Source organism: Cavia porcellus, unplaced genomic scaffold (assembly GCF_034190915.1).
Source record: "Cavia porcellus strain 051 isolate PalLab524CR breed Dunkin Hartley unplaced genomic scaffold, mCavPor4.1 scaffold_4, whole genome shotgun sequence".
NCBI lineage: Eukaryota > Metazoa > Chordata > Mammalia > Rodentia > Caviidae > Cavia > Cavia porcellus.
The window spans coordinates 100,937,506-100,951,165 of NW_026947487.1; the positions used below are offsets into that span (position 1 = coordinate 100,937,506).

Here is a 13,660-nt window from a genome sequence, read left to right on the forward strand (position 1 = left end):
TTCTGTTAAATTTCAGTGAACACAAGCCAACATTAGTCTCTCCTGCTTTACCAGTGTTAGTGAAAGTCCTGTAATTTGGGGAGGAAAAAAAACCTTTTTAACTCATTTTGATGGAGAAGGAACAAAATTTGAACCTGAACTTATAAGTAATACTTGATTTGTGTGAACAGATATTGATTTGTAATTGCTTTGTTTTACTATATGTACTAAGAAACTAGCAATGAGCTAATATTCTTCAATTTTAATGTCCAATTTCCAAAGTTAGAGTTGTCACAGAATTTTGACAGCAACTTCTATGTTGGCTTAGAGTTGCTGATAAAGCCTCCAAGGGAGAAAGAAGCTATGATGTTCCCCTGCATTCTAAAGGATGCATGAGGACCTGGGACTGCTCACAGGGCCTAGTACGAGGTGTGAGATTCGCATACCTACTCAATCCTCAGCCCCTGTAGACCTGGTCAGGAGAAGAGGTGCCTCATGCTCCTGGGTGAGGTCTCTGTCCTTCCCCATGGGGGCTACAGGACTCAGGTACCAAGAATGACAGAGAAACTGGAGCTTGCAAAAACACTGGATACTTGGCATCTACATCTCCAATCACAGATCTATTTTAGGGCTACCATCTGGAGTTCTTTGGAAAGCTTGTGTGTATTCCTTATGGTGCATGTTGAGGTAAAGGGTGATAAGCAATTGAACAGAAACAGGTGCTTGAAACTGGAGATTTTGGAAGAGAGAGACAGAAGGGGTCCTGAGTGGGCTGCCAAGGATCCCGCCTTCTCTAGGTATTTCTATACAGAAAAACCACACATGCAGGTGGGTCCAAGGTAGGGAAAATGGGAAATCACAAGATGGGCATGAGGTGGGACAAAAGTATGGTCAAGCAATAAGATTATAATTGCTCAGGTGAAACTGATTAAGTTGGGATCAAATGGGGAAGTGAGTCATGTAGCAAGCAGGCATGAATACAGAACAGGGGCTCTTCCTGTAGGGATTTGGGTTAGTGGCTCCTTCTGGCTTCCACAAGGTCATACCTATTTAGAATATCAATCTCTGATGTTTGCCCTTAGGAAGTATGTGGTTGCATTTGTTGCATCTTGAGGTCTGGCCCATAGCCGAGGTGTCTGTCTCCCCCACAGTTGTAAGATGCCTGGTCTTCTGCATTGGCTCCTTCAGGGACCTGGCCTTATCTGACTGCCCATGTCTCTATCTAACTCAGCTGCTAACACTAGCTACATCATGATAAAACAAATGAAAATCAAACTGATAGTCTTAAAACATATTTTCTTAGTGCCTATTGGTTTTACAAAACGCCAGATTTCAGTATTCCCAAGATTTGTATTTCTTTGTTTTTTAAAAAATTTTATTTAAAGAAAGACTAAACAAAACAGAAAATAGGTAGAAATAATACATACGTTCAGAGAAAAAACTGAACAGTAAGAAACCACTAGTTGATGTTTACATGTTGTCATTTTACAAATAGCTGTTCAAGATACAAAAATGGAGCATGTGAAGTGGTAATTCAAACAGTGAGACTGCAAACAGTTCTGTTCAACTATCCAACAAAAACTTAGTAACATGGTTGTCGATACTATACACTTAAACATACATGCAGTTATCCATATCTTCATTTATGTTTAGATTAAACAAACCAAAGCAAGTTAAAATCATTCTGAACAAAGAATAATAGTATTGCTGGATTTCACATCATGACACTCCATGATCAGCACTGGGTACTGTAGTGTTTTTTTTTAAATTTAATTTAAAGAAAGACTAACCAAAACAGAAAATGGGTAGAAATAATACATAATTTCAAAGAAAAAAACAGTAAGAAATCACTAGTTGATGATTACAGATTGTCTTCTTACAAATAGTTATTCAAGAACTAAAGTGGAACATATAAAGTGGGGATTCAAACAGTGTGACTGCAACCAGTTCTGTTCAACTATCCAACAAAAACTTAGAAATATGGTTATCAATCCTATACACTTAAACATACATGCAGTATCCCTATCTTCAATTATGTTGAGATTGAATAAACCTAAGCAGGCTAATACCACTCTGAACAAAGAATAATACTATTGCTGGGTTTTACATTATGGCACTCTAGGATCAGCACTGGGTACTTTAGTGTCTCTTTTTCTTCAAAGTATCTGTTCATCATGTGTCATAAGATCAGTTCTCACAAACTGTTTACAGATTCTACACATGCATGAGTCTTAACATGTTTTTCTATCCTTTCTATATTAGAGAGAGAAGCAAAACAAAGCAAGGCAAAACAAAACATATTCCTATAAACACATGAAATGAAATAAACATATAAGACCATTGTACAAAGAGTTCTACCATGGTTCCTGTGTTGTCTCTTGTTATCTCCAATAGAATTGGCTATATCATCAGACATAGTATAATTGAATATTCAGTACATAACAGTATTAATAAAAACACAACTTTGTATATAGTATAGAACTTCAGAAACTGGCAGTTATCAAACCAGAATTTTGGGGGCTGGGCATTTAGCTCAGCAGAATAAGTCCCTGCCTTGCAAGCAGGCAGTCGTGAGTTCAATCCCCAGTACCGATAAAAAGGAAAAAGACAAAAAAAAAAAAAAAAAAAAAAAAACCAGAATGTGTATCATAGAGTCTTGTCATCTTCATTATAGTTGCCTATATTCTCAGACTTGATACTATCAGTCATATCAGTTTTGAATAAAATCTTCTCTGCCTCATTTCTGTCATGCTCTTTTTTGTCATCAGTTGTCTGCTTATTTTCTTCATTCTGTTTTCTGCTCCATTCATTGAGGCCTCTCTGCCACTGTCCCTGGAATCCTGGTACTTTTCTCTCTCTCTAGAATGCCCTGCAGTATTCTTTGTAGAGTTGGATTGGTGGTTGTGAATTTCTCAAGTTCCTTTTTGTCTTGGAAGCATCTTGTTTCTCCATTAATTTCTAGAGACAGTTTATCAGGGTATATCAATCTGGGATGGAGGTTATTTTCTTTCAGGGCTTGGAATATTTCGCTCCAGGCTTTTCTTGACTTGATGGTTTGTGTCAAGAAGTCTGCCATTATTTTTGATAGGCCTTCCTTTATAGGTGATCTGTTTCTTGTCTCTAACAGCTTTTAATATTTTGTTCTTATATTGAGTTTCTGGGATCTTGATTATTATAAGCCTGGGTGTAGCTCTGTTTTGGTTGTAGGTGACTGGAGTTCTGTATGCCTCATACATCAGAATATCATTTCCTTTCCCTATGCTTGAAAAGTTTTCCTTAATTATTTCTCTGAATAGCCTTTGTAGTTCCTTTGTTTGTACTCCAGCTTCTTTTTTGTCTTTTTTTTTGGAAAGTAGTAAAATACAACAGAACAAGACAGCTAAGATCGTACAGAGAAATTGGTACAGAACTTCACAGCAGGTTACCAGGATAGCAGTAATAGGTATCACAGTATATTTTGTTATCTTTATAATAGTTGTTTTTTCAATCATGTATATCAAAATGAGATGAAACATAGAACATATCAAAACAGAATATTGAATAGAGCAGTACCATTAATCAAAATAGAGCAAAACAGTAATAAAAATATTTGCCTTCAAAGAGATGGTGGAAGGAAGTCCCCCTTATTTGCTATGGTCAATCTCCCAGGAGACGCTCAGATTTCTGGTTCTCATTTGCTAACGGGGTGGGGGGGGACAGGAGAAGGGCTGTAGAGGAATTGGGATGTTTGACTCTAAGCTGTGCATCAGTAGGTTCACTATCGCTTAGCAGGGAGGCAGGCTGGTTGTTTGGTTTCACAGCATCCTAAGTTCCAACATGGCGTGGATCTCAGGAGCTGCTGCTGGTTCTCCCCCTGGAAGGGCAACAGGCTGCCACACTGCCACCACTTACCAGGGAAGGGAGGTGCTTGCTTGGCTTCCCAGTGTCCTCAGTTCCAACATGGCGTGGATCTCAGCTTTTTTGTCTTTTTTTGAGACAGGGTCTCACTATGCAGTTCAGGCTGACCTTGAGCTCACTTTTTTCAGGTTGGTCTCAAACGTGCAATGATCTTCCCACCTCAGCCTCCTGAGTGCTGGGATTACAGGCATGAGCCACCACACCTGGTGTACCCCAGCTTCTTCATTCACATTCTTTATTCTCAAGTTATAGATCCTTTTGTCGTCTTCTAGCCTTTGTATTGTTACTGCTTGTTTCCTTGTTATTTTTAAAAAGTTTTCCCTTTCATACTCCCACATTGCAAAATTATCCTCCAGTTTGGATAATCTGTCCTTAGTTTCTTTCAAGCAGATTTGCCATCTTTCCATAGAGTTTTTAATTTCCTGGTGATCTCTTTGAATCTGCTTCATGTATTCTATATACTTTTATATTCTTCATCAAATGGTCTCTCCTTTGTTTGAGTTCCTTCTTTCTTTTATCTGTATCTGCTTGAGGGGTGCTTAGCATCTCTTATATTAATCTTCTTATATCTTGCTTTATTTGGCTAAATATTTCACTTTTGAACTCATCTATGAGATCCTGAATATATCTCTTTATGTCCACTGATGCTGTGTCTGATATTGCATGTTTGTTAGTCTCATTCTCCTTTGTATTTACCTGTCCTGGGTCAATGTTCTCAGGGTTGGAACCTGGGGACTTTTTGTTGTTGCTTTCTCTTCCCATCTTTTTTGCTTCTTCCAAGAGGCCCCAGTTTCTTTCTTTGTTGGTTACAATTCTTCTGAAGTGCACTGGCTAGATGATCCTTTCTTCTGCCATGTGCTAGTAAGTTGCAGACAGGGACAGCATATGCTGGCCCCTCCCCTCCAGATCAGTCAAGCTGCTGTGGTCTGCACTGTATTTCTTTGCACTGCCTCCCCTCTGGATCAGTCAAACTTCTGAGGCTACATTGGGATACTGTGGTTAGTGTGGGCCACTGCTGTAGGAACTTGATTTTGGATAACCTATTGGGTCTCAGCTAGGTCACGTGACCAAGGCCCAGCTCACTCCACCAATCCTGTTCTGGAAGGGAACAATTGACTGAAGTCACTGCTGCCCCCTGTACTTGCCAGTGCTGCCTGGTCCCAGAATGTAGTCTGCCAGACCCCTCTTTTCTATGGAATAGCTCCACTGCCATCACCACAGGTTGATGTAGGCACCCTGCCAACTCAGCTCTCCATTCCTCTCACTGACCCCCAAACTCAATGTAACTGCGCCTCCAGTGAGTCCAAGCGGCAGGAGCTTGGACTGCTAGGCAAGTCACGGCAGGACCTCAGCAAGTCACAGCAGGACCCCAGCCAGTCACAGTGAATCTGGAATGGTCAGCAAGTCACCTGCTTAATTTTTTCTTGGGATGAGAGGATTCATTTCCCTCTGTTTGGGGCTCCCCATTCTGTATTGTGTTGAATTTTAAGTTGACTATCTCAGGGAGCCTCTGTAGCCAGTTGCTATCTATCCACCATTTTTGCTCCTCTCTCCCAACAGCAAGGTTTTGTTGACAAAATACAAACTAAATACACATCTGGAATTCTGAGGCTTCAATCAATTTGTCTTTCTTTGAACTGACTTTGTGTTTGCCCAAGACAAGTAGAGTTTTCTGTAAGGGTGCTTTTTGAAAACTCTCATGGCAGTTGCCTGGTTGGGCTTGTTTCTTCTTACCATGTTTACATACATACCATGTGACTTTTTTTGCTGTGCTGTGATCAAATTGACCCAGGCAAATGCTCTGAGCTACACTCCAGCCATGGCCATAATTCAAACACAGGCTTACACAATAGGTAACAGTTTAAACAATAGACTAACCAAAAAAGCTTTAAAGGAAAAGCTGGGGAATAAGATGTCTGGTTTTGAAACCGTCCGACATATTCTTGGGATTTGAGAAAGCTGTGCACCACATAAGCTGTGTGGCACTCCCAGGACTGTTCAGGTGCTCAAGAAAAGTCCAAGCTTCTCACTTCTGACTGCACTATAAGCTCAAGGTAAACTGCCTGACTGTGTTAAAAGTGCGCCCCCAACATACCCCAAGAGATCCTTGCCCTTTGGCAAAAATGGTTGTGACAGTTTGTAATTCTAGGCATTTAAGGAAATATCTATCTAGTCATTGGCTGATCATACTAGCTAACTAAGCAGAGATTTTATTGGCCACATCATGAAGAATATGGGCTTTTTACAGAATTCACAAGTCATTAATCACTAGTGTTGCTGCTAGTGATTTACAAGGGAAAAGATTTAATACATGATACAATTTATAGAGTTATAATATTCACCCACAGTCAAATGTAAAGGAGTGCAGGATTGCTGTCCACGCACTAGAGACCCAAAGAATCCAGCTGAGAGGCTGGATTCCACAGCAATGTCCTGCATGAGTCCAGCTGAAGACCCGAGCTCCGCCAAAAATGGAAACAGCTGAGTTCATATCAGGAAAAGCAGAGTGACAAGCTTCTCCAGGAGAATCAACAGCACACCACCATTCTCTCCAGTTCTCATTTTTATGCTGTTGGCAACAGTCCTCAGATGGGTCTTCCACACCCAGAACCGTGCTGATTCAGTTCAGCTGCGTGTTACAAGGTGACCAATAGTTAACCCTGCACAGTCCACTCCTGGTCAACTTGATAACCAGACACATTTCCTTAAACCATAGTTTCCAGTAGCATATCTGTGAAAAGTTAACATGTCTTGATCAAGTCAGATTTACTTTAATGTAATAATATAAAAATTCTTATTACACTCATTTCTGCACCAAAAGCAAAATATGCAAATGGTTTCAGAATTCAAGATTAAAACCACAATACTTTAACTAAAATGTGTATCTAAAAACTACATTAAAATCAGTTGCACTTTCCTGGTGCAATTGTTTTATCCCTTCAGTCCAGCTCTCACCCGACAGCATTCTAATGATTTGCTGTGTTTACCCCTCACTAGACTGGGAGCTCAAGGGCAGGCTGTCGCACTCGTCCTGTCTGTATCCCAGTGTGGTCCAAAATCCCCGGCCCCTGATGATTGGAGCTCAATAAATAACTTTTCAAATGAAATCATATTAAAAGCAGTGGTTAGCTAGTTATTGGTAACTAGTAGCAAGTAAATGATAACTACCACTGGTTAGCTAGTTTTGGGTAACTAGTAACTAGGAATGAGTGATGGTTAGCTAGTTGTGCGTAAATAGTAACCAGTAATTAGCAGTGGCTAACTAGTTATGGACAACTGATATATTAAAAGAGCTATTACAATCACAATTCTTACTTCCCATTAACTTGGCAACACTAGCGAGCCCCACAAGGATCTCCTGCATTCAATACACTCTTGCCTCCTGGTCAGTTTTCACTGTCTTCTCAACAACCACATTCCTCTCTGTTCCATCCTTGCAGTTCACAGCTCCACTGAGCCTTCCCTCTGGCTAAACATTTCGTGTCACCTGGCTGACGCTTCCTTCTTTGTTTTGAACACAGGTCTGACCAAAAGCTCTCAACATCAGCCATGACACTGTTCTAACAGTAGACAGCACTGACATTTTTCTGTCACCCAGGTAATGTGCAGACCAACTTCCTAGCAAAGCACAACATACCCTACATGGATCCAGCAGCCAGCGCAGGCCTTCTCAGTAGAAGTCTCTGAGCCTCACGCTAACGGCAGCATTTCCATCAGGACTCTAATTTTCCAGGCGCTGACCAGAGTCTCCCATATAGTTTATAGCATTCAGGGGCCTCTTCTGCTAGTCTCTCAAAACTTTTCCAAATTTATAGGGAGCCATTGAAGCAGGAGACTGATCACATGTGTTAGGCTAAGGCAAGGCCAGCCCTGAGAACAGTCCAAAGCAAACCACATAAACAAGCTATTCCAGCTCAAAGAAGGCAAGGGGTCCAGGCCAGCCAGGCAAACAAGTTGGTAGGCAGCAGAATTAAAATTGATATCATCCTTCTGAGTGTATAAACAAACATATTACAGTGGTTGAGCAGTCCCTTCTCTTCCATCAGGAGAGAGGATTCCACCTGACATCAGCTTTTGTCTCTTTTATTACCTAACCGCAGCTAGTTATCCATGACCAGTAATTACTATTTACCAATTACTAGTTATCCATGCTAGTTACCTGTTATTAGTTAAGAATTAGTGAACTGGATGAAGCTAGCAATTGATAACTAGCTTTGGTAACTAATTGGTAACCAAAGGTAGTCAACTAGGTATAGGTAAATAGAAATTGGTGACTAGCAATAATTAGTAGTTGGTGAGTAGTTGTGGGTAAGCATTAGTTAACAAGTCGCAAATAACTAGCAGTAAGTTTTAACTGCTAATTAGCAATGAGTGACTAGTGACTGATAACTAGAGATGGGTACCTAGTAATGATTAGTTATTAGCAACTAGTAGAGGTTAATTGGGGATGACATAATCACTAAGTAGCAGTAACTAGTGGTGGGTAATGGTAACCAATAACTACCAGTGGTTAGCTGGTTATTGCAAACTAATAGCAAGTAAATGATAACTACCAGTGGTTACCTAGTTTTGGGTAACTAGTAACTAGGAATGAGCAATGGTTAGCTAGTTGTGGGTAAATAGTAACCAATAATTAGCAGTGGCTAACTAGTTATGGGCAACTGATAAACATCAACTAGTGATGCTTAACTAGCAGTGTTAGGATAGTCACTAGTGACTAGCAGTGGTTAACTATTCACAGGTAACTGGTAACCAGTAACTAATAATGGCTAACTAGTGTATCACTGGTGGTTGCTGGTAGCTAATTGTAGGTAGCAACCACTAACTAGTAATGGCTAGCCAGCAGTAATGATTAATTAGCAGTGGATAACTATGTGGTTAGCCAGCAGCTGATAACTAGTTGTAGGTACTAGTATTAGTTAGCTATGGGTTACTGGTAATTGATGACTACCAATGGTTAATTAATTGTAGCTAGCTAATAACCAGTAACTAGCATCAATTAACTAGTAGTTGGTAATGAGTTGTGACTAGTATAGTTAACTAGTTGTGGGTGACTAGTAACTGATTAACAAATTGCAAACAACTAGTAAACAGTAACTAGCAATGTTCAACTAGCTGTGAATGTTTATGGGTTGTGTCTAGCTGTCCCCCAGAGCCTCATGTGGTCATAGGTGAGGCTTTTCCAGAGCTGGCTGCATCCAGAGTGTGTGATGCTAAGATTTAGGGTGTGTGATTACTGAATTGGCCCCCTGATTGGACTGGCATAGTTCTGGGTAGATGAAGGGTGCTCCATCCTGGGTGTGAATGCCATAGCCTGGGCAAGATATAAGGGACAGAAAGAAGGTCACTGATGATTGCTTCTTTCTTGCTGCCTTCCACCTTCTGCCTGCCACGAACTGGTTCTCCTCCGTGGTGCCCCTCTGTCATACTGCCCTGTTTTGGAGCCAGCTCACTACAGACTGAAGCCTCTACAAACTGGGAACCAAATAACCTTTTCTCCTTTGACTTTGGATGTTGGTTATTTTGTCTCAGCAACAAGGGTGGTAGCTAGTGATGATTAACTAGTCGTGAGCAACTACCTTAACTGATAAGTAGTGGTGGTTTACAGCTGGTAACTAGCTGTCTGTTGTGGGGAGCCCAGATAACGTTCCTTGACGCTCCTTGAAAGAAGAGCAGCTATCTCCATTTTGGATAACCTGGCCCTGTCTCCACGTGCTGGTATGGACAGAGTTGTTTAGGCCATTTCTTTGTCCCTACAATTAGCTTAAGCAATGTTAAGTGGGCTAGCCGAGGAGCTGATGTGTAATCTTTGAAGTAAGTGAACAGTCGCTGTTTCCCCACCCAGTGACTCCCCAAATATTTGGATCTTTTCACCTTAAAGTCACTTGCAAAAGTATTTAAAACAAAAACAAACCAAGGAAACAATCAAAACATTTTGCTAACCAAATATACATTTTAAGTAGAGTAAAATATGATTAGCAGGTTATGGTGCATACCTGTAAGCCTAGCACGCTGAGACTGAGACGAAAGGACCAAACGTTCAAGCTCAGCCTGGGCAATTGGTGACGCAGGGAAACCCTACCTCCAAATAAATAAGCCTGGGGATGTGAACTAGTGAGAGTCACCAGCATCATAAAATAAATAAATGACCCATAACATCTCCTGCATTTTTCCTTCTTTTTTGCCTGCTTTAATTATTTACATTAAACACATCTGTATTAAATCTGGTACCTGCTTTTTTAAAAAAAAGTTATTTAGAGCCTCTGGAATTTACTTGGCACCAAATAAAATTGTTAGCTTTATCTTTTACAACATTATGCTTTTGCTCTTTATATGATGAATTGTTGCTTCTCTACTGCTTTTAGATACCATCTTCTGATGCATGAAATATAAATAAGTTATAAAATATAAATAAAAATGAAGTATACACAGAGAAGTCATGTGTCTAGTTTCTATTCAGATCTATCGATGAGTCTATTTCTCCATCTCTCCTTACCACCTTGTAAAAATATATTTGCTAACTGATATTACTGCTTTCTAGTGTATCATTCTTCCTTTATTCTTTGGAATTATTTATACTAGTTTCATACATTTTTCTTGTTCTAGAAGTCCTCTAATTTTGACATTACAATGTGAAAAGAATTCTCTTCTTGCTGTTTTTGATTAGAATGGTGTGAACTTTGGCAGATTTTTAGATGAATATTAACATCTATACATCTATGCTACATCCACATGCTTTTCTTTCCTTCCTTCCTTCCTTCCTTCCTTCCTTCCTTCCTTCCTTCCTTCTTTCTTTCTTTCTTTCTTTTTCTTTCTTTCTAGGCAAGTTCTCTCTGGGTTACTAATTTGCCCAGGCTGCCATTAAACTTGCATTCTTCCTGCTTCAGCCTACCAGGTTTCTGGCATTACTGAACTATACCACATACTCATTTAGCTACTGCACTTTTTTTCTTGGTCATGAGACTACTCTTTATTTTTGGAGGTAAACAATCTTACCCTTCAAAGGCTGCAATTCACCCATGGTGACTGCCAGAGACTCCAAACAGTATCTCACCTCTCACCTGCTTCCCACCCTCGGAAGAGCTTCGCGAGCTGAGCCTCCACTGCTGTTCTCTTTGGAGCAGCTCCAGGCTGCCTTCTCCTGGGAGTCATCTCCTGGGTCTTGGTGCAGACGCAGGAGTCTTCAGCCCTGGCCCCTTGGCTTTCTGGCCCCTTGGTTTCTGGTGCAGACTCCAGTCCCGCACTGAAGAACCCTGGCCTTCTGATGTGGACTCAGGGGACATTCCTGTGTGTTCCAGGCCTGTGGCTGGACTCATGCAGGGTGTTGCCATGGAATCCAGGTTCTTCACTGCATTCCTGAGGTCTCTGGTGTGCAGACAGATCTCTTGTACTCTTCTATATTTGACTTTTTGGGTGAATATTATAATCCTATGGATTGTGTGTCTGTAGTAAGTTTATTCCCTTGTAAATCTTGACTAACACTCATGAAATCCTAAGTAGAGTTTACATCCAGGTTGTAGAATTTATACTCAAAAGACCAGAATCAAAGAGACTTTACTGTTTTTTGTAGGTTTTTTCTGCTTTCTTATTCTTTTACCATATATTTGCATTATAAATACAGTCAACAATTGTTTAAAAATATTAGTACTTGCATAGTTATAAATCCTTTAGATAATTGTAATAAAAATAGTCATAGAAAAAAGTCCAGCATTTAGAATTTCTTATTGGTATATGTTTACAGTACATGAGTAATGTGGAATTTTATTTTGTGGAATTGGAACATGTATGTTACACACTTAATTATTTTAATCACTAATTATCAACTATTAGTAACCAATTAGTAGTTGCCCACAACTAGTTAAGCTTACTAGTTAAGAACAGCTAGTTACACATGGATAGTTTCCTATGACCAGTTAAACATTACTGGTTACCCATTACTGATTAATCATCACTAGTTACCAGTTACTATTTACTAGTTATCAAGTACTAGTTACCATGTGGTTTAAAATTACTGGTTAGTTCAGCGGCACAGCACCTACCTGGCAAGCATGAAATCATGAGTTCAAGCTCTAGTATCCCCCCAAAATTACTAGTTAACTGCAAAGGTTACCCATGGTACTTACAACTAGTTGTCTGCAATTAGTTAAATCTTACTCATTGTTTGTTACTAGTTAACATATTTCTGCCGTTTGTAACACCAATGGTACATGTATGATTCTCCCATTAGGTGATTTGTACCATGGTGGTACAAACAGATATAATCACTTTTATTGGTCTTTTTACAATGAAATTAATGAAAAGTCTATAAATGGATCAACTCTAGTTGCTTGAATAATTACTGCCCAAATCTAAATATTAATATTACTAATGCCAATTAAAAGTATAATATACTTATTTTAATAAATTAAAAGTATATATTATATATATATATATATATATATATATATATATATATATATGTGTGTGTGTGTGTGTGTGTATATCCATGTTTATGGCACCACAGTTGGTAACAGCAAAATCTTGGAAACTATCAAAATGCCCACCAACCAAGGAATGGATAAAAAAGATGTGATCTTTGTATACAATGCAGTTACTCAGTTATAAAGGATAAACTGGAGACTTTTACAGGTAAGTGGATGCAATTTGAGTCCATACGCATGAGTGCAATAAGTCAGACTCACATGAGTAAATGCCATATTGTCTCTCTAGTGTGAGAAACTGAAAAACGAAATAAGATATTATAAATGTATATTAATTCTGGAAATAATGTCATGTTTGCCTTCCAAAGTTTTTTTTCTTGCTTTTCAAAATTTTTTGAATGATTGCAAGTCTTTTGGATTTTCATATCAATTTTAGAAAAGCCTGCCAATTAAAAAACCCTCAATTTTCATTAGAATCAAATTATTAGATTAGTTTTTGGAAAACTGTTATTTTCAAGTGTTTTACATTAAAATGTATTTCTTAAAATCTTCAGTTTCTCTGTAATGCTTTCTAGTTTTCTGTATATAGGTCTTATAAATTTTGTGGTGAGATTTATCACAATTTTATATTTTAATACTCTTGTACATGATGTGTTTTATTTTGTTTGTCACCATGAAGTAGAAGTACAGTTGTTTTTCAATAAGCGCTTTTTTTTTTTTTTTTTTTGTCTTTTTTGAGACAAGTTCTCGTTATGCAGTTCAGGCTGGCCTTGAGCTCACTTTGTAGCTCACTTTGTAGCGTAGGCTGGTCTCGAACTCGAAATGATCCTCCTGCCTCAGCCTCCCGAGTGCTGGGATTACAGGCGTGAGCCACCATGCCCGGCTCTTCAATAAACATTTTTTTAAAATAAAATTATTATAATAATCAATATATTTAGCTATTTCATTAAAAGAAATTTATTTGTATTTATGAATTTCTTTAAAACATTATTCACATAAAGGTGGCACCTGATGGAAAGTCATGCCTGTACCACTGGCATATCAAGCCAACAGGAAGGTAACACATTCAAATCGGAGCCACCTGCCAGGCGTGGTAGCACATTCCTGTAATCCAGCTGAGGCAGGAGGATCGCCAGGCATTCAAGGCCAGTTGGGGTTACATAGTGGGTTCAAGGCCAGCCTGAACCACACAGCAAGACCTTGGCGCAAACAAATCAGAGTCAGCCAGCAGTGAGGCAGGCGTTATGACCCTTTGTGAACACGTTAAGAAACGGAGAGCTTGGTGAGGTACATGCCTGTGAGTCCTCAGCCTCTGCAGGGATGAGGCAGGAGAATCACAAGCTGGGCGCACACCAGGCAGCTTA

General features: G+C 39.4%; 1 long non-coding RNA gene across 1 annotated transcript; it reads right to left on the reverse strand.

The window, feature by feature from the left end:
• Positions 1-6,070: 6,070 nt before the first annotated feature.
• On the reverse strand, positions 6,071-11,147 carry LOC134475776 (uncharacterized). Its single transcript, XR_010047015.1, has 2 exons — positions 10,931-11,147; positions 6,071-6,607 (listed from the first exon to the last, which is right to left on the reverse strand). It is a non-coding gene; the product is annotated as an uncharacterized LOC134475776 (long non-coding RNA).
• Positions 11,148-13,660: the final 2,513 nt, after the last annotated feature.